Source organism: Drosophila nasuta, chromosome 2L (assembly GCF_023558535.2).
Source record: "Drosophila nasuta strain 15112-1781.00 chromosome 2L, ASM2355853v1, whole genome shotgun sequence".
NCBI lineage: Eukaryota > Metazoa > Arthropoda > Insecta > Diptera > Drosophilidae > Drosophila > Drosophila nasuta.
The window spans coordinates 23,824,157-23,847,094 of NC_083455.1; the positions used below are offsets into that span (position 1 = coordinate 23,824,157).

At 35.4% G+C, this 22,938-nt stretch overlaps 1 long non-coding RNA gene across 1 annotated transcript in view; it reads left to right on the top strand.

Moving 5' to 3' along the window:
* The first annotated feature begins 72 nt into the window (after nt 1-72).
* Nucleotides 73-22,938, top strand: part of LOC132789891 (uncharacterized) — a 100,908-nt gene continuing 78,042 nt past the window's right edge. Inside the window, exon 1 of the long non-coding RNA XR_009632746.1 lies at nt 73-777. This is a non-coding gene — a long non-coding RNA (uncharacterized LOC132789891). The remainder of the gene's footprint in view (nt 778-22,938) is intronic.

A 22,938-nucleotide genomic window follows, 5' to 3' on the forward strand; every position in this document is an offset into this window, starting at 1 on the left:
CTTTGCCGTTTGACGTTGCGAATGAGAGGAGAAAGCTTTTGGCGAAGAAACACTTGAAATTGAAACTGAGACAAATGGGGAGCGGAACAACTGCAATGGCCGTGAGAGCAGCACACACAACTCCTTCTGAATGTGTGTGTGTGTGAGGCAGAGAGCGCGCTTCACACCGTGAGCGAGAGAGCGCCAAGCTGTGCAGTGGGACAATGTGCAGTGTGACAGGTGTTTGTGTGTGGGGGCCGGTCTGGCTCACCAACTGTCTCGCTCTCACGCTCGCCGCTCTCTTTGTAGCTGTTGTAGTTGTGGCTGTGCATTGTGTGCAGCTGGTCAAACGACTGTGGGGGTGAGAATGTCGCCAGTGCGTTGGTGTTAGCGACGCTGTTGACGTCGCTGCCGTTTAAATCAAGGTTATTTATTGAAATTGAAAATGAAGCGCAGCCCCAAAGCCAAGGCAGCGCAAAAGTTTTGTTCGTTGTTCTTACTGTTGTTGTTTGCAAAATCGCCGTTGCATCGAAATACGCAAATTTACAAACGCATTTTTAATTCTTTTACTTTTGCCGCGTCGCGTCGTGTTGTGAAAAAAAAGAACATGCTTAAGCCCAATTGTTGAATGCGCTGCGCTGCGACGTCGCTGCGCTGCGTTTTCGACTGGAATGGGGAGTTAGCGGTTCATCGTTTCGTTTCGCACGTGACAAAGTCGTTTGTGTATGCGTGTGTGCGCGTTTCGTGAGTGCGTGTGTGTGTGTGTTAGTCAAACGTTGACAATTATGAGCGCCTTTGGTAAGTGTTGCTGCTTATGATTTGCATAAATTAACTGTACTTTTAAGCTTAGATTATTTCGCACTTTTTGCGCCTCCCCCTTTCTCGTCTTCTTGTGTCGCTCTTTGCACTTTGCCTGTAATTATTTTCCAATACTTGTGCGCAGGCAACCATTACGCATCTTTATTAGTTTCGTCAAAACTTAACGAAAGCTACGCAAGCACACAAAAAAAGTAAACGACAGCGACGCGTTTGATTTTCTCGACACTTTCCAGTTGTCTTAAGGGAACTAAAACTGCTTCCATGCTTTGACGATAAACATGTAAAAGCGAGGTAGCGTCTCATTGAATTTGTGACGTCATACTAATTATGTGAGGGAAATTAAGTTGAAAGGCTTATTGAACATTTTGATTTATTTGGTCTACATTTTTCAGTTGTGTTTATAATAAGAAAAGTACTTCCAGTTGTAAGATTGTAATCAGTAGATTTTTATTAAACTTAGAATTTAGTTAAAAAAACATTTGATTTAAATTAAGCACATCTCTTTAAAGTCTAGTCTACAGCTTTACTGTGCATTTGCTCCCCCCTTTTATCGCCCCTCCCCTTCGGCATTTTGCGTTGCAGTCGCGTATATATCTCAAATATCTGTAATCGGATTGACAGGTCCTCGAATATCGCGGCACCTGACAATTGCGGCCAAAATGCAACGCCAACTGCTGTCACACGTCAAAAGTTGGATTCGCTACATATTCATTTTTTTTTTTTTTTTTTTATATTTTTGTGGGCTAGAAATGTGACATACCGGAATGTTACCAATCCCCTTCTTTTCGCTCTCCTCACTGCCCCCATCTACCCGTCTCCCTCCCTCCCCGCTTTTGTAGCCACGCTCATCTCGCGACAACATTGTAACTTGATTTCAATTGCACAATGCAATTTTTTTGTGTATTTGCATTGATGAAATGATTTGAGGGAGGAATAACTTTGTATGCTAGGAGGAGAGGAAGAGGGGTTGGCATGCAAATGTTAAGCAAATATTATCCAAGCATTAAGCAAATATTTTCAGTCTTACAAAAAAATAGATTTTTTATAGAATTAATTGGAAATTGAATGCAACTTTGCTTATTTATGATAAAGTTAGATTTAGTTTAAAAATTAATTTTATAAAATTAGTTAATGATCTTATATTAATCTTAGATGAGATATATTTGAAAATAAATATAGAGTGACATAACCTCGAAATTAATTCAAATAATATAATAATAATAATAGACAATTAATATTAAATTGAATGCAACTTAGCTTATTTTTAATATAGTTGGATTTACTTCAACTATGACGCTTATAACGCTTTCACTAAATGATTATGATCTTATATTATTCTTAGATGAGATAGATTTTAAAATAAGTGTAGAGTAACATCAACTTGAAATTAATGAAAATAATAGTTTTTTTTAGTCATTTAATTTTAAGTTGCATTAAATAACTTAGTTTGCTTATTTTATAGTTAGATATAGTTTGAAAATTCATATTATATAATAATGTAATTTCATAACGATTTCATAAAAAAATAATGATCTTATAATAATCTTAGATGAGATTTAATTTGAAAATAAGTATAGAGTGACATAACCTCGAAATTAATTCAAATAAAAGATTTCTTTAGACAATTAATTTTAAATTGAATTCAACTTTGTTGTTTTTTTGATATAGTTGGATTTTCAACTATAACGCTTTCACTAAATGATTATAATCTTGTAGTATTCTTAGATAAGATAAATTTTAAAATAGGTATAGGATAACATAACCTCGAAATTAATTCATAAAATGATATCTGAGTGGTTTGAGGTAGAATAACTGGAATGGAACACAAAAGTGAAAGCAGATCCTTGATAGAAATTTCATATTCAAGGAAAGAAATAATAATTTCGCTTAGAAATACTAATTTAATCTCTCATTAATAATGATAATTCTTTTCATTTATTGAAATTTTATTTATATTATGTTAAGGTCCAAGAATGGAATGGAACACTTCCTTATCTTTCCTTAATATTTAACTTAAGGCAAAATTATAAAAGATTGATTCTTTAGTATACTGCATTAGTGTTTATAGTGTTACATTGATATCGATCCCTTCTTCCCTCTCCTATGTCGGATCATTTGAAGTCCGAACCGAACCCGAATCGAATCGAATTGGAATCGATTTAAAATGAATGCGAACCGGTTAAACATTGATTTAGCTCGCCCACATGGAACTCTTTGGTGTGATGCTGATGCAAGTTGCAAGTTGCAGCAGGTTGCAGGTTGCAGCTGCAAGCTGCCAATTCACTGCCACAAATGTCATGTAGCGCGTCCGCTTCTATTGCAACAAACTGTGGCAGCAACAACGGTCACCCAATTCCAATTCTAAGGTAATAAAAAAAAACAACAAAGTTGTTGTTTCGATTGTTGTTGTTGTTGTTGTTTAGGCGTCGGTTAACGTCAAAAATCGAATTGACACACGATTTTATCACACGCTGTTCCATTCCATTCCATTCCCCGTCCCCATTTTGCGTTCCATCTGTCAAACGGATCTGAAATTGCCGCATGCAATTTTCTGACACCTTTGCGGTGACGGACGTTGACGTCGTCGTCTCTCATTGTTGTTGTTGTTGTTGTTGCTGTCGCCGACGCGGCGACGCAGCGTCATAAAAGCTGTAAATGCCTGGCGCCAGCCACGCCCCCTCCTTTCCTCCTCCCCCGCTCGTCATGAACTGACACTACAAAAAATGCGTCAAAAACATTTGTTTTGTGTGCAACTTTTTTTTGTTTGCTGTTAAATTTAGACGCCATCCGTTGCAGCATTGTTGTTGCTGTTGTTGTTGCAACAGGGTTGCAGTTACATTCTGCCAGCAATAACTTCATATTTGACTGCCAATCCCCCACTCCCTTCCCCTTCCTCATCTCACCGATTGCCCAATTGAAATTACGAGTGAAAAGTTTAAATCAAATTCATGCAACGTTTTCTATACATTTTTCTAGTATCAAAACCGAACTGAAATGAACCGAATTTTTGTGTTGCAATTGTTTATGAGTTGTGGCAAAGCGTCTGTCAGCAATTTTTGGGCAACATTTTCGACTGCCGCGGGTTGTTTTTGTTTTTCTGGTTTTGTAGCTGGCAATTAATTTGCCATAAGACGCAAGGCAAAGGGGTTTATATTCTAAGAGGGGGGGCAACGCTTGTTGTTGTTCAGTCCTCAACTTTGAGCACAGCTTTGACTTCGACAGCTCGATTTTGTTGGGTTTTTACAATTGAAGACAGAAGTGAGGGTCAATTTACTTAGAGTTATTTTACTCTATTGGAACTTTTTAAATTTATGATATTAGTATTGAAGGCATCAAATATTATTCCTTCTAAAAATCTCTCCTCATACTTTGTAGTCCACATAATATTCCATTATCAACTGAATATTTTAAAATTCTTCGAACTTTGCCATTACATATTAATGTTTAAATTAAATCTTTGTTTTATAATTTACAAATTTTAAATATTAAAGATAAGGGAATAATATTCATATAAGTGTTTAAAATATTTGTTGAGGTTCCTCAAACTTATGATCATATTTTTGAAATCTTTAAATATTATTATCTATAAATTTATCATTAAATATTTCCATTAAAATTAAATCTCTTATTTTAAATTTTTTTTATAAAAATCTTTATAATACCTGTTGATTGTAATAATAATAATAATAATGAGAATAGTTATATTTATTTCACTTTTGACATAGAAGTTTCTTTAAAGTATTCTTATATAGTACCAAGAATTCTTGAATATATTCTTATTTCTTTACGTTAAACATTTAAGATGGTTTAAGAGATCGTTAACATTTTTACCTTATATTTTATATAGTTCCAAGAATTCTTTAATATTTTCTTATTCGAAATATCTCCTACTATTTATAATTTTTATCATATCCTAAGCTAGTTCTTTCTACTTATTCCTACCTTAATAAGGCTTCAATATTTTTAATCACCTTTCAATTTTCTGTGAAATTTCCATCTGTTCCATTCGTTTAATCGAAATTCCGAGCATATTGCGGGGGCCAGAGCTTAGAGTCACATTATGGAAAGCTTAGCAAACATTTGCCACATTCATCAAATTGGCAAAAGGACCCAAAACTACTTTCCCCCCTCCCCCCTACTCCTTTAACCCATGACTTGGGCAGAGCCAGACAAAAACACAACTCAAAATACAATTCATCTGCATAAACATTTGCGGAGCAATTGAAAAACAAACACGAACTCAGAAAACAGAGAACAGAGACAACAACAATAACAGAAATTACAAAAACAACAACAATAACAGAATGGGAATAACATTGAGACAAATATGGGTGAAAAAGAAGTGTGAATGTGAACAGTAGCCACCCTGTGACACCCTGTGCGCTGTTCACACAAATTAACAGGCAGTCAGCACGAAGAAGAAGCAGAAGAAGAAGAAGCTGGTACATCATTGGAATGATGGAAACCTCTGCCTGTCTCAAAAGTGATGCAATTCAAATGAGCGAAACACAGAGCGAAAGAGGAAGAGTGAAAGAGAGAGAGAGAGAGGGAGTGTATCACAGGGTGCTAAAGGAGAGGGAAGCGTAACGAGGCCAAAAACACTAAACTCTAAAACTGAATGAATGAGTGTCAAGTGTGATATATCACCGCAAAAACAAGACCATAAGCATGAGTGATAAACGCTCTTTCTGTGTGTGTGTGTGTTGTCTGTTCTCCTCTTCTCTTCGCTTAGCGTTGCTTAGCGCACAACAACAACAATGAGAGACACACACAGGCAAACTAACACACTCACAGATATGCAGTCATAGACATGTCAACATGTTGATGATGGTAACTAACTGAAGCAGCGCGATAAACCAACGAGCGACAACGGAAGAGACAGAGACGAGGACAACGCACACGACTCTGTGTGTGTGTGTGTGGCTGCCACACTGCAAAAGGGGCAAGAGCAGCTCCATGCTGGGGGGCAGGCAATGGACTCGGTGGCAACAGACCGAGGCAGCAACAACAGCAAACACTAAATGCTGCACAGTGGTGCGAAATAATAGAGAAAACTAGTTAAAACATTTGAATGGCAAAACTGAAATAGAAAGAGAAAGATGACTAGAATATTTAAATGGAAATGATTTTAAAAAGTATGTAAATATTATTGTAGAAAATATTTCTTATGAAAAAAGCTCAAATAGAAAGCGTAAATTAATTTTATTTAAGCCATTTTTAATTTAACTTGAACACTTTTTTTTTTATAGGGTGTAGAGTATTTTAAAAGAGCAAGGGTTTAAATTTATTTGTCAATTTAATAAGTTATTTTTTAAAATATGTGATTATTTATTATTACTAGCAAGATAAAGACTTCAATACATTTATGATTTTTTTAAAGAACATTTTAAATAAGAAAAAAATAATAACAAGATATGAAGTTTCTCTTAAGTTTTAAATATACGTTAGAAAATGTCTCAGAATTGATTTTAAGAAATTCTTAAATCTTTTGATATACCAAAAATATAACCAGTAACCTTCATTTAGTTTGAAATATACCAATTTTAAAGTTAAGTAATTTAAGATGCTTTTTTTTTAGAAAATAATACATTTTTCCTTAAGTTTTAATTACAATGTGGATTATGATTGTAAAAAGTTGAGAGTCTTATTTTTAATATCTTTTGGGAACTTTAATATGAGCAGTTAAGATAATTGTTATTTTAGAAAAGATTCTTACAAAATATTTCTTCTTAATTTCCATAAATGAATATTCGCGAATGTTTGTAACCACTGTGCGTATCGCGCTTCAAATGCTTGCAACATACTGCGGCAATCACGTGTGATGAACTGTGGCGCAGCTCAGGCTTGGGGGCAACTCAATGTAGTTGCTGTTGTCGTTGTTGTTGCAGTTGTTATTGTTGCTGTTGTTTGTTGGCAAAAAGGCGTCAAGGCGTTTAAGCCGAAAAACAAAAACTGGCAACTAGGAATTCATTGGCCAAAAACAATGCAATTAATTTCACTTAGCCGTCGCCGTTGCCGCCGTGAATGATGATGCTGCTGCTGCTGTTGCTGCTGTTGTGTTGCTGGTGGAACGACAACGACAACGACAGCAACACAACTGGCAGTTGGTGATGCTGATCCAGTGACTCCAGTTTGCAGCATGCGGCATGTGGCATGTGGCGGAAGTGTCAACGAGCGGCTTTCACTGAGCGCCTGTTGCCGGTGATGAATTTCATAGTTGTTGATTTTATGATTGCCGTTAGATGTTGCTGCTGTTGTTGGCTGCTCTTCTTGCTTTCGGTGGGGAGGAGGTGTGGCAGGGGGTACGGGGCATTGGCAGTGGCAGTGGCAACAAGGGGGCTGTGTGTTCATATGTGCCTCGCTTTTTACAATTGTCAACTTCAAGTTTATTGCTGTTGTTGCTGTTGTTGTTGTTGCTGTTGTCCTTGTTGCTGCTGTCGACTGTCAACAACAGTTTGAGCTCTCTTTGTAAGGCATGTCTATGTCTCTCTCTTTCCCCCCCCCCCCTCACTGCCCCTCTCTGTCTCTCCCTCTCTTTCAGTCAGTTGCTGGTTGCTTGTTGCCTCCATCAGCAACATTCACATTATGCCGCATGTCAAAGGACGGACACTGTCACATCGTGAATCCTTCAACACCAGTCGCCGTCTGATGACTCTGCTGACTGCTCCTCTGCTCCTCCTCTTCTTCCCCCTCTCTGCCCCACCCCCACTCTTGGCTGTACTCCCTGGCTGGTCAGGTGCCCGACCATGTCGGGACGCTTTGTGGTCCAACACAAATCTAAGCAATTTGCATTGTTGCTGCTGTTGCTGTTGCTGTTGACGATTTGGCCACCGCTGGCAATTTGTGTGACCACAAAGCGACACCTCCCCTTGCCTCCCCTCGCTTCGTTTCGCTTCGTTGTGGAGGCCAAGGCCAATATCAACACCAAAACCAACACCTCATCTCATCTCTTCTCATCTCAATTCGGTTGCTGCGATTTCTGCTGGCAAATCGACAATGTGGCTGATGTGTTGGCCAGATTTGATTTGCCATATTTGTACAGCGTTAAAAGTTCATTTCAGTTTGATTATCCAATGTAGTTGGATTGCAAATTAACGAGCGTTTAAAAGGAGAATGCAAGTTCAATTGATTTAAAGACTCGACTTTTGTTTGCTTGCTGACTTGAATGACGAGTCTTCAGTCATTAGCTTAACTTAGTAAAGTATTCGAAGTATATTTGAGATAAGTGTAGATCTATTATCTCATTAATAGTTCATAAAAATGTTTATAGTCTACATATGAACATGTGATTAAACTAAATTTTATTTTGGAAAGAGGATTATGTGTTGTAAGTTGTTATTTAAAGAGGCGCGTAGCTAACATCCGAGTGCTTACATTAAACTAATAATTAATTAATGTTTCCATATCAATAATAAAAAAAACTAGACATACATTATTGCAATATTATGAAGTCGAATTGACTTGGTTTGATTTCGGCTTTGAATGCAAACTCTAAATTCTCTCAACTTGTTAACTCAAAACATTTCAAATTGTACGTTTGTTGAATGATTAATTTCAGCAATTGACTCATAACAAAATTGTTTTATTTTAAAAGTTGAATTTATTTAGAACAGCTTTGAAATACATTTCTGCTTTGGACTAGAAATTCTTAATGAATTGGCTTAACACAAAGAATCTTAATTTTAATTGTATGTTAGATAGGTTTAATTGAATTTTTATTTCAATTTAGTAACAAGTAAGAGGGCTTTGACAAACAGCACTCTTTGGTATATTGTGAGTGTAGTACTATATAAATATACCAAATACAGACTGTGGTATATTTTTTTACTATGTTTGCGGTATTAATTCGGTATATTTTAAGAATAATACTGCACTGTTTTGCTTTTATGGGTAGCGAGTACCTTACTTTACTTTTATTACTTTTTTACTTAATTATTTAAATTTAATAGACATAATTATATTATACATATAATTTAAAATGATAATTCAGATTCACTTTAATGTTAATTCTTTTTATTAATTATAACTAGAGTTAAGTATAAATGTTATTAAACCCTTTTCGGTTGGAATCTCACACCAACAAAAACTGAGATCTTAACAAGAAATTCGCCTAGACCAATCGCTCACAATTCTAAAGCCTTTAAAGCCTTCTCAATTGGCCGCCAATCGCAAAGCGTCGAGAACTTTTCACACCGAAACTGATCTCGCTGCCGCATTCATAAAGTTGGCTCAAATGAAATGCCGTTTGTCAAAACTGAATCTGCTTTTGCTTCTTCTGGCTTATGGTTATGGCTTTTGGCTTATCTGTTGGCCGCCATCGTGATGGCCTCATCATATTTTTGCAAGATTTTTCAACACCAGAATGCGAGGATCGTTTATCAAGTGGACACCGCACTGAAGGATCAGAGAAAGAGAGAGAGAGAGAGAGAGAGAGAGAGAGAGAGTGAGAGGGAGATAGAGACAGATAGTTGGCAAAGAGAAACGCGAATAAATTACGCACATCTGTCAACTCTTGAATTAGCCATTAAGGCACAAAATGTGCAACATTAATAACTGACACGACGCTCGATTTGATTCGAGAGAGACAGCAAGAGAACGAGTGTGAGAGAGAGAGAGAGCGAGAAGCGTGTTGCACATGCGCGCTATGTCAATGTCAACGCGCAAACAACAAAAAGTGGATGCAACAGCAACGAGGAGAGAAACGCTTGAGCAGCGTCCTAATTGAAAGAAATTACTTTGAGTCGACCATGTCATTTGTCAACTTTTTGTTGTGTGGACTTAGCCAACAGCAGTCAGCAGTCAGTAGTCAGTAGTCAGGAGGAGTCAGCAGTCGGGATCAGCAGCTGTGGGAGATGCAGCAGAGATGAAGAGAAGTGGAGGGAAAAGTATGTAGTAGGTGATATTATGATTGAAATTAATACCACGACTCGAAAGTGCTGCTGAATTGTCAGACTCTTTGACTTGATTGTTAGAACGCGACTCGGGTCATAAATGATTCTGCATCCTTTCTGCATTGTTAACTCCTACAATGCAAAGCAGAGTGTAAACCAAATGAAAAACCCTGAGTTGTTGGAATTACAGATAAGTTTAAGTTACATAGCAGCGGAATTATTCTCGTAGAGAAGCTAAAAGGGAAATATGAATAATACATAGCAAAGGAATTACAGAGAAGTTAAAGGGAAATATAAGGAGAATTAATGGAATGAACTAATGAAATATTTCTCATATTTGTAGAAAAGAATTGAAGGAAAAAATTTATAAATATTACTCATAATTTTAGGAAATAATCTAAAAATATATCTGATAATTATAGAAGTAATTCAGTTTCTATTTTCTAAAATTTTAGGAAATATTTTAATAAATCTCATAAGGCTAATACTCCATTTAGTTAGTTTTTCTCGTTGATGAAAAGAAACGAAAATTTCTCTATTATTAAGTATAATTTCTATTGAAAGCATGAAATTATTTAATTGTTGAAATGTTGAATTACTCAATAATTTAAATGAAAATAGAGATTTCTTTTATTAAACTTTTAAATTCCATAATATTATAATATTTAATTAATTAAGTTGTAAACAGGAATTAAGAATTGAGTCCTGATAATATATTAATTTTGTTTTCAATCTGAAAGACATATTTTTAAATATTATTTTTCTACTATAACTCGCCCTAATTATTCTCGAAATTCCTCAAATTTCACCCAAGACTTTTATTAATACTGAAATTAAAAAAAAAAACTTCAAGGAGTTCGCTCTCATTTTCATGAATTTCAAGTTGATTTGCAAATTAAAAGTTTCACGTTTTAATAATTTATAAATATAATCTCGAAAGTGAAAGAAATATTTTTGAAAATTATTTTCCTTAATAATAAAAGACTCAACTCTAATTATTTAAAAATTTCTCTAAATTCATTGAATATCAACCAAGATTAAGTTCTTGTATTAATACTGAAATTGCACATCACACATATTTCAATTAGATACTAACTATTGTTGGTATATACTAAAAAAAATACTATAAGTAGTTCGCACTCATTTTGAATTTTCATGAATTTCAAGTTGATTTGCAAATTAAATTTTCACGTCTCTATTTTTTTTCTTGTTGCCTGCAATTTTGGACGAGGCGAGAAAATTGTGAAAATGCTAATGATACTATCAGGAACAATTTGAGGGGTTGGGGGTCAGCTGCACACACACACACACAGAGACACAGATCAGACACAGACGAAGCGGACACACTCGAAATTAAAAGCAGAGTATACAAGTTAAATTAAGACACTCAAAAATGATTAAGAAATGCGAAAAACAAAAGGCAAATGAAAAGAAATTGCGTAGGAAAGAGACAGAGTGAGGGGGGAGGGAAACAGCACAAAAGGAATGAACATAAAACCAAAAATGGGCAAATCTCCTGTCTCTTCCCCCTTCTCTCCTCTCTTCTCTTCTCTCTGATGATGGAGCAAGATGATATGCCCGCGGGAATCGTTGCTTGAGATGAAGCTCAAGCTCAAGTAAAAGGAAAAGGAAAACGTAGAAGTAAAAGAAATGTGAATGTGAATGTGAATGCGAATGGTATAAAGAGCCAAAAACTGTGAAGTAAAGCTAAGAAACTGAGAGAGAGAAAACTGAGAAAGAAAAGCCAAATGAGAAAAACACATTTTGTAATAATTTCATTTTGCAAATGACGTGCGAGTAACGAAACAAAAGAAATTAAATTTAACATAATACAAAAGGAGAGGCTCCCTCTGGCGGCCAGTAGCAGTAGCAGTAGAAATGTTTGTGCCTTATGCATTATGAAAGTGATGTCTAAGTTTGAAGTCCGCACAACAAACTATTCCACACAAAACGCGAATTGCGTTGCCTTCTCTTCTTTTTCTTGTTTTTTTTTTAATGTCAACGGGAGAATTATATTATACATAGAGCTCGGGCAACAGAGGTGCAATAAAATTTTGCCTCACTAATGTGAGGAGAGCATGGGAGAGAGGGGAGTGGGAAAGTCTGCCCCAGACAGACGTTGATAAAAACTCATTTCAACTGATGGCCAACTGGACGGACTTTCATCTCTCTCTCGCCTCTCCTCTTCAAATGCCAAATGGCAATGGCAAATGGCAACCAATGGAGCGTTATGGCGCCCACCCAGCATCCAATTCTCCAACTCTCTCTTCGACTCCTTTTGCTGCGCATTTGACGACTTCTGACATGACGAGTGCAAATGCCTGGCGAGTCTCGACTCGACTCGACTCCGCTGCTGCTGCTGACGTTGGCAAGCTTTCAGCTTCGTCCTGCTGCTGCTCCTGGCTGCGTTATATTTTAATATATTTGATACAGACCATTACTTTTAACGATTATTTTCTAAAGTAATTACGTTTCAAGTACGAAATATGAAGAAGCAAAACGGGGGCAGCGTCCGAACACTCGTCTCACATGGCTAGTGGCGGCTCTTCACTCCCCTCTCCTCTCCCCTATCCCCTTTCCTTCTCGGCAAAACATTAAAATGAAATGTTCACACAGCGAACTAACGACAACGTCGCCGGGTCATCGTCTAGGCCCAAGTTCTTCTCCCCCGCCAAAACCCTTTTTTGACATAGCCATGAATTTCACTTTGGAAGGGGTTGCAACCAAAAAGAGATAGAGAGAAACCGAAAAGAGTAAGAGGAAAGGAAAGAGAAAGATGAAAAAAACATGTAACAAGTTGGCCACTTTTTATCGCCGTTTTAATGAATATTACTTTTGGCTTTTAATATTTGTTGGCATGCTAAGAAGCTTCCCCAGCAAATCTCAAATCTCAAATCTCACTCTCTCATTAGTTCTCTTAGGTAAACTGAAACGACGATGGGGGATTATCAGACTATAGACATTGCTTTCAACTACATATGATTGAGTTTTATTAGAAAACGAGCTTAGTTATTTAATATGGGTTGAGTACAAAGGTTTTTCGAGTGTGTTTTGGCATTAAGCTGAGGTGCGAAATAAAGCTTATAATGATTAGGGTGAAGGTTTTTGAAAGCATCTTGAAATTGGCAAAGGAATAACTATTTATAAGGAAGATAAAGCTCGCTTTATATTACAAGTATAATGATATCAGAATAATATTTATTTTATATTACAGTGTAATGATATCAGAATAATATTTATTTTTCACAGGTGGTTATTGATTGTGTTGTGGATAATATAAAATAAAGAATTCAGGGTTGTCTCTTTAATCAAATTAATAATCGAGGGAAAAGGAGATTATAAAATGGAATTTGGTAGTTTAGTAATATGTAATTTCTATAATAACTCTATAATAATTATATAATAATGATTAATGGATATTCAAAGAATATTTGTATGTTTTTAAACTCTGAATTTTACATATGTAATTACATTCTATTCGTTTAAGATATTAAAATTAGAATATTCATTATATGATTGAGAATGTATTTTAAACTTGTAGCTTTTGACAAAGTGCAACATATTTATGACGGCTGTCAAATTCTTGGGTATATATAGATTATATATATATTTTAGTCAGATCGATTGGAGTGAACCCTGAATTTTCATATTTGAAAAATGTATATAAAAATAAAAATGTCGATAAAGTAGGCAACATTTGTAAGGCCTGAATGTTTTACTGCTGAGGATAGAGTTTCAGATACAACTCACTTGTGATCAAGTTAGGAATCTAACAAATGAGTCCTGGACGGCATTGCTCGTGCTGTTTACCAAACAATCAGTCAGAGTTGACTTTACATACAGAGTGAGAAATAGCAACAGTTCTACGTTAAGGTCAAAGTACAGTCTGTGCCAAAGCAAATGTGGAATGGAAATGGAAAATGGTGTTGCATGTCACAAGAGTTTGATGCAAAGGGATATCAAAAGCTGAGCCAAAGCCACAGCAACAGTAACAACAACAACAACAACAACAACAATAGCAAGTGAGCAACTAAATTATACCTTTGAGAGTAATTTACGTGCTTTCCTTCTTTATTAGATGCACAGGATAGCACAGGGCATAGGATAAAACGAAAACTGACAATACACAAAACAAAAAAACGGAAAAGAGGTGAGATAGCCTTACCTCTGATGACTCCCCTCCCCTTCTCTTTCCCCTCATCAGAGTCGTGATGTATTTGTTGTTGTGTTGTGCTTGTGTCCAGTGGCAGACTCACCTCAAGCCTCAACCTCTGACCTCAAACTCGAATATCCATTGTCAGGGTTTGGTTTTGTTTTACGTTTTCTCGTTTTCGTTGTCGTTTTTTTTCTTTCGTCCTACTCGTTTTTTTGGGTGGCTTTCGTTGTTGTTGCTGTTGTTGTTGTTGTGGGTGATTTACAGACACTTTGACGTCCGTCCGAAGTGACGGTTGACCCATTAGTAGAATGCCCAAAAGCAGAAGTTCCTCCCTCGGGTCGCGGTCTCTTCTCTCTTCTCTCCTCTTGACCAGCGTCCGAATAGAACAAAAGCAGTAGAAACAACAACGAAATCATGAAATCATTGTTCATGATGATGTGCAATACATTATCCATTCCCATTCACAGGACATGATGCCTCAAAGGACGAATCCTTTCTCTATCTAGTTCGGTTTTTTTCCTCTTGTTTTTGGGTAGTTTTCAAGCTCATGAGTGATTTCAGCTGGACTCAATCCTGTTGGGATGTATTCATCAATAATTCAAGCACACACTCACCGCCTAGCTGTTTGAATGTCCTTGTTGCGTCCTGGCGCTCTAATTCTGCATAAAAGTTGCATCGCAATGCGGTCAAGAGCCTGGCCTGGCCTTAAAGAGTCTCGGTAGTTATGATAGCTTCATAGACCCTTCACACAGCACAACAGAAGAACAGAAAAATCGGATTCCAAGGATTTTTCGCTTACAATCACCTCAATTGTTGTGTTGCTCCTGTCGAAGGCACACGTCCTCGCACGTTCTTCATGTACTGTGTCGCAACCCTCGGTTCAAAGCACCAGACTGAGTCCCACATAACAATTGCTCAGACAGACAGACAGCAGGCAGGATAACGTAAGGACAACGAACACTAACCGCCAAGGCTTGTGTCAAACTCGAAGTCAAAGTCAAAGGCGATGGGCATCTTTCGAGTGCAATTGGCTAATTGATTTCGATTCTTGCTTCACACGAATTGTGGGGAGGTATTTATCATTAGAGCCAAAAGCAAACGTTAGCAGGACCCCTGCACATTATTATCATTGTCCTTGTGTGATTTCTATTTGCCATTGCTAATTTCGTGGCCAAAAGACGCCGACACAGCACAAAATGCAATGCGACAGGTCAAAAGTTATTCGTCTTCTTTTGAGCTTCTCTTTTCTTTTCGTTTTCCCCCCTTTTTTTTATTTTTTATTCTCTGGTCAAGAATACATACATTGATTAAAATGTTTTCCCCCGTTTCGAGTTTTTCTTTTAACTGAAATTGTCATCAAGTGTCTGCGCAATTTCGATGTGTGCAAACAAGTGCAGTCATCTCCCCTTCTCTCCTCCTCTTCTCTATCTCTCTCTCTCTCTCTAATACGCTCCACACATGTTTAGTGCATTGCTTTTAATTACAGTCGACAAGAACTTGAATCGCGCTCAACAGAATCAAGTCAGAGTCAGAGTCAGAGCCAAGCTAAGCTGGAGGCGAGGCAAAGCAAAGGCAAGCCATCAGCGTCATCCTTGCATCATCAGCAACAGCAACAGCAGCTGAAATAGCGATAAAAGTTCTTGTTCTGTTTGCCGACTTAGAGCGGAGCGTAGTCAAAAGGGGGAAGCGGAGGAAAAAAAATATCAAAAATATTTTATTATTAGTATTATCAGTAGTAGATATGGAAAGCACAGTCCAGTTTCCAGAGTTTTTAATACGAGCGCAATTCAATTCAACTTTGCAGCTTTGGAAGAATCTTTCATTTAATATATTATTTAAATCAATTTAAGTATAAGCGGATGGACTTAGCGGCTAGCACTCTCTTTTTTTAGTTATTATATTATTTCATATAAGAATTAACATGTAAATAAATAATTTTAGTATATACTTTTTCATATACTTAAACTTTTTTGGTATACTTGGTACTCCATGGTGTTTTAAAAGTAATGCTGTATCGGTATGTATGCTTCGGTATATTATTATTTTTGGTACATTTTATGAATAATACTGCAATAAAAATGGATATATTTTAGTATTTTTTCGATACGTTAATTTTACATACTCTATGAATGGAAAATGGGTATTAAGTATTTCTTGTTTTAAACAATAGATAAATCTATTAAGATATAGATAGAAATAGAAGAATATAATACGTAGGTAATAATTTTATTATATTCTTTATTAATCCTGTTATTGTATGATTCTACAATATTTTTGTATTACTTTGATAAGTCAATTTTATTATTTGTTGTTCTTATTTTTCTTTTTTATTTAATCTCTATAGAAATTTGAATTAAAATGTATCTGATTGAGAAAATATTTCCATTATTAAATATAATATTATCAATATTATTCATAAATTCAATATAACATATCAATATTATTAAAAAATTCAAAAGTTCAACATCTTAAACAAAAAAATATAAACTCATATTTCACTATTTTTTCATAAAATTTAGATCTTAATATTTTGTAGTATATTTCTTGAGCAGTATTTAAAATATAACCTTAAATATTTCAAAATTTTTGTTGGTATATTAATTTAATATATATTTTATAAATAATACCACAAAAGTGTTAAACTTTCAAATCAGTTTGAACCCCTTTCTTGACCACGTCTCTGCTCTGACATTTTCAATTTTATTTGGAGACTTTTGATACGTTGAGCTTTGCGGTTAGTTTTAAATGCTATCCTCGTAACTGGACTGCTTTGAACATGTCCAACCGAATGTCCTTGGTTGGACTTGGAGTTGTGCTCTCAAGTTGGGAAGTTGGGATGTTGAAGTTGTCATTTCATTTCACACAATGCCCACGAATTGATGCGAAAATTGATTCGGTTGCATGTGACATGTTTACAGATTTATCGAATTGTTTTACAACTGACAAGAGCAGCCAAAGAATGCCAAAATTGAAAGAGATCTCGGCGAATGCAAGCGAAACTGTTGTAATTATTGAAAGAAATGCAATGCCAGCAGATTCCAACTCCAAAACGGTAGCTGAATTCTTTTTTTTTTTTGTTGGAGGGTGTTTTTTTTAAGGAGGATTGCACAAATCTTTTACAAATCAAAAGCATACCAAATAAATGTTGCTGGCTTTGAGGCTAATTAGTGCGGTCACTCGGCTTCTCCTGGCACTTTTAACTTTATTCCTCTTTTTTTTTAATTAGAGACGAAGCGAAAGGACAAAGATGCGTTAGGACAGCGTCGGCAGTGACAACAAACAAAAGATATCAAGAATTTCATTTCTTGGCACACTCCCCCAAAAAACACACACAGGCTGGCAATTGAGGAACAAAAAGAGAAGCGACCAAAAAAAAGAAAGAAGGAAAATGCCAGCGAATTAGCCAAGACAGCCTCCAGTTCTCAGTTCTCAGCTCTCAGTTCTCAGACTCGGACAGACCGCAGACTTCAGCGATGAATTGCCCATGTCCATGTTCCCTTTTTTTTATTCTCAAGATGCGCTTTAAAATTCCGCTGATAACAGCTTACGCATCCCATTCCCATTCTCATTCTCATTCGGAATCCCAATCCCAATTCCGAGTTTAGCCAGTGGCCACTAAGAAGGCGTCAGTGTCAGCGACAGGCATAAGAAATGTGTCCCAAGCAATTATCATTGCGTTGTCCTTCTCCTCCTGGTCAAGGGTGTCGCTCTCGCCGTCTGTTTGCATTTCGAGTGACTTTTGTTCGGGAGTTGTGGCAGAAGTGCAACTTCCGAAATGGAGCAGACACAGTATGCAACATTTAAAAGGGTTTTCACTTTGACTTTGACTTGCCCACAATTGGAGAGCTAACTAATAATGCCATTAGCAACTATATAAAATGAAGTACAGAGATGAATTCGGATCTTAGATAGTGTTGACAAATGCATAAGTTATATTAAGTAATTCTGATAGATGAATTAGTTATTTTATTTTAATATTTGTAAGTTAAAACTAAAGTCTACAGGTCATAATGTGTAATTTAATAGATAAATTGATCGTCAAATTATACAAATATACTTTGACTTTACCTTAAAGAAAATGAAAAATATTAAATTGTTGTTCGATTGAATGATCAATTTTTATACCCGCTACCCATAGGATAATTTTGTTTAATAACTGCAGTATTTATTTTTCCTAATAACTTGTTGCCAAGTTATTTAAGAAATTCTTTTGTATTGCAAATTACGCCTAATGCAATTTGGTCTTACTTGCTTTTGTTGGCAATCTAGTATATTTTGACCTCTATGGTATATATTTGGTATATTTTTGGAATAATACTAAACTGTTTTGTTTGTATTCAAAATGTGATTGTGGTTTTCTTAATTGTTTCTTTTAACTTGATCTTCATGATCATTTTCTAGCGATGCAATTTTTATCTGAATTGTTATTTCTATTATTTGTTGGAATGTGACAAGTAGAAGAATTAAAGAATTTTGAAAATGTAAATTTCAGAGATATATTGAATCTTTAACATTTTTGACACGATTGATTTGATAACACTTTTGCTTTATTTGTACAACATAACAATATAAACAATATAGCGAAAATGTGCTAAGTTTGATAGAAAATTTTAAGTACTGCAGACTATCAATATAATACAATTTAAGAGCTCTTTAAAATCTTTCAAAAATCTTCAACTCATAATTCAATCTTAGAATGATACAATATGGGACATATTTTAGTTTTTAATGAGACTTAATTCATTCCATGATTCAATCTAGCAAATGAGCATATAATCCATCGATCATTTGATAAGATATTCCCTGGCAGTCTGCACAAAGTTTACAAATGCAGAATTGCAAATAAATTATTGCCCCGATAATTCTTATTGTGATTCAACAGCTGTGGCAAACATGTGATGCGTGTCCATCAACAGTTCCATGGCAAAATCCCAAATGATTGATAAACTGAGAAGCAAATTTTGTGAATCAAATTAGTATTATCTGCAACATTCCGTGGGCAACACACATACTCGAAGAAAAAAACAGAACGATCAATTTAATTGCTGTTATATATCAAAATCGATGTGGAAATCTTTGCTGCATGCTGCTCAAAATGTGAAATGTGGCCTCATATTTCAGCGAGGCGAAATGCTGAGCCACAAAAAAATAAATTATAATTCATAAATTAAAAACAATGCTGTTCGCACTTTCGCACTGGGGATTCTACATTTGGAGGCTACATTCTAAATAACGGAGGAAAAAAAAAATGAAGAACAACTCCCATTGGCAAAAAAAAAAAAAAGATTCAATTCAATTTCCCCCCTTTGCTCCCTCAATGAACACGGCGAGTGCGAAGAGATTTCTCATATCAAAATAAACAAATCATCAATCAAGCGATCTGCACGCAACACAAAATAAGCAGCCAAAGCAGAGAAAAGTCGATCGACCCCAGTTGGGGCCAAAGATCATGAGTGTGAATCGGAGCGGCAAGCTGGGATATCTTTGACAGTTTGCCCCAACTTAAACAACGTCGACAGCGACCGCGACAGCGACTGCGACGCGGACTGCGACGTCGACTGCGTGTCGATTGTGGCGGCAGCTGCGATACTCATATGCACTCAAGCAATCAACAGGCGCGAGAATTGGAGCCAACATGCTCAGCAAATGTTGTTGTTGTTGCTGTTGTTGTTGTTGTTGTTACTGTTGCTCTATGGTTGTGGGAGCTGAGATCCCTCGACGACGACGAGGCACTGCTGTGTTCTGCACAGCAGTTGGCATTCCTGCCAGCTTGATAGACATTGCCAAGCATTGCCAAAGCGAGCACAGTGCAGTGCATAATATTAGAAGCGATTCACATTTATTTCAGTATTGTGATTTTGTAGTAGCAGGTCTAAAGATTCAGTTTGAATTTTACATAATGATACAAATTAGAAAGAGAGGAAATTAGTTGTCGAATAGCAAGCAATTTATTTGAAATATTTTATTATATATATATATATATTATAGCAAAAATTAGTTAAAATAATATTTTTTACGTGTCGAAGGCCCCAGCAGCCATCCATCTCTTTTCTCTAAAATTAAATGTAGTATTAAGTTTTTAATTTAATATTATAAATAAATAATAGTATTTGCAATGGGGAGGATGAAATAGTAAACTCGAAAGTATTTTTACGAATTTCAGATAATTAGGTAAAATTGTATAGTTAAATACATTATATATATTATTTACTATGGGGAGGATGAAATAGTAAATTCAAAAGTATTTTTACGAATTTCAGATAATTAGATAAAATCTCATTTTTTATTTACGCTTCTGGTGACCTAAATACATTATTAAACATTTTTGGCTACATTATTTCCATTATTTATTTTTATTGTTACATTATTTATTATTTTATATTTATAATAATTCATTACATATTTTTTATAAAAGTGTTCTGTGACATCGTAGATCAAAAATTTCTTTAAAATGCCTTCTATAATCTTGTAATTTATATCACTATTGTTAGTTTTATTTCTACAGACAACTTTCATAAACTGTTAAATCAATTTATGGTATCTTTAATTAGAGCAAGCAAAAGCGTATTTTACTATAATATTTGATAAATTTCATTATTTCATTAGTATAAACAGAAAATAGTTAGATTTTTAGTTAAATTTCAAAATTGGCTTTTGTTGTAAGACTATTGAAACTTTTCTTAATATCTAAAGGAATGGCTTCGGATAATATTTTCTAAATTTATTAATTTATTTTATTTGCAATATATTTATATCATAAAATCAGTTTTACTTAAATTAGATTATTTACATTATATATTTTTAAATACTTATACCTATAAAAATATTAGTATTTTCAATTAGGAAATGCCTCTACTATAATTAGACTGTTTTCAAAATGTCTTCTCACAATTTTTATATTATTTTGAATATCCTACCGTATCTAATTGCATACCCAGTGCTGTAGTGAAAAGAGAAAGATCGTTGCATTTTGGTTAGCCGAAAAGATATTGGCATCTCATTCCCACTCTATTTGTACGCTGTGTGCAATTTTCCGTGCCGAGACATGCAATTATGAAAACTCAAATCAAGTGGCTCGACAGCTCGCGCTGTTGGGATTGGAATTGTGATTGGGAGGGTACTTGGGAAAGGGGGGAATTTGGCAAGCTAGCTCGTTGTATGGTTTGACAGGCTCGCGATCGCGATCGAATCAATATCGCATCGTGTGCGGGTGGCCAGCAGCCGGAATGTGTTCATAGTGTCTATAGCTTGGTTCAGATCGGATGTTGATGGGGCTGAGATGTCAGAGTGTTGTCTGTGCAAATGTTTGTCTAGGAATCAACGCCTCAACGCAATGATTTGTTTATTATTTCTTATGGAGTGTTTTTGTTTGGCATGCGATTACATTCTGACAGCGACAACAACAACAACAGCAACGACGATTAGGCGAGTCTATATAGAGAGGAAGCATAAAAAAAAGAAAGAGAGAGGGAAAAGTTTATGCGATCGATTGCTTTCGATAGGCATAAACAATGGCAGTCGAGGCTCAACCAATGAGCAGCTACCGGACTCGTGTCTTCTCAAGAGCTTGACATCTGGGCCGTGGCCTCTCGCTGGCTTCATTGCTGCTTCATTTGCTGCACTGATCTCGCCCCCGTTTGATGCACAGACAATGGCCACTTTGCTAGGCTGCCGCATTGTTGCTGCGGCTGTTGCACCAATGGCCAGAGAGCTGCTTACCACTCGCTTGACATTGATACATGGCCGGGCTGTAAGTTTGATAGCTGCTACCATTGTTACATTTTTTTTGTGTCGACTCGCCAAGCAGGTTTCTTCGCTCAATTGGCTTCCTTTTATGTCGTGGCCAGCAGGCAGTTTATGCTCATTGGTTGACCGATCCATGAGGACATCAATTACGAAAAGCCAAAGCCACAACCAGCTGCCAGTTGCCAGCAGTCAGTAGCCTAAAAAAAAAAGCTGGCAAGCCAGTAGCTGCAATGTATCTCGACTGTATCACGATTCTAAAATGAAGCTTATTCCAAAATTCTGAAAGTATTTTGAAAGTAGATACAATTGCTGCAACTATTCGTTTAATAGCTTTCAAATATTGTCTTTATGTTCTAAAAGATACTCTAGAAATGAGCTAACTAATCACTGCAGAAATAATATATTAATAATCTACTTAATTTCATATGTCTACAAGTGTTTTGCAAGCAAATAAAATATCTTTAGCTTGACGTGAGTTAGTTTATATATATTTCACTCAAAATTAAAAAGACACTTTAATATTGTGTTATACTAAATACTAGAAATAATCCGCTGAATTGCAAATTTCTGTAACAAATTCAAACATAGCAACCAAACATTTCCTTTTTATTTTATAGATAAACTGATTATCTGTTATTTATTTAACAACAATCATTAAATAGTATTGTCTTAAGTCTTTTTACTCTCAACATTGTAGTAATCGCTGCAGAAGTAATTTGCTAAAATGTTTAGCTTTTGATTAAATCAGCAATTATGGTGAACAGTTGTATAAACATTTTACATTACAATTGTAAAAATAAATATGATAACGACTTCATTTACAGTTTGTCTACAATAATGATTTAGATCAATATTGATTCGCTTTGAGTTAAATAATAATATAATTACTTCTTAACAATATACTTTAAAGTGATGCTTCACTTGAAGTATTCAAGTATAATCAAATATATGTGATTTAAAAGATTAAATGATTTATTAAAAATGTTCTCTAAGTTATTGATTAACTATGTATATAAAACAGGTCTGAAATTAAGCTTCCCTTCTTACACAGCTAGTCATTTGAATAGGATACTTTTAAGATCGATCTAGGGAAATCATGTTTGTTTTTTTATATAGTTTATTTAAATGTAGTAATATGTATGTCGAAAATAATAATATTATTCAGATGTTGTAAGTATACAAAAAACATTGTTAAACAATAAGTAACCAATTCATAGTAAATACTTTGTAGATATGATTCATATTCAATATTCAAATACATTTAGAAATGTTTTATTTAGAGAGCTATCTGAGTTAAAAGTAATACTTTAATACTATTACCATTGATCAACTCACAAAATTAAGTTT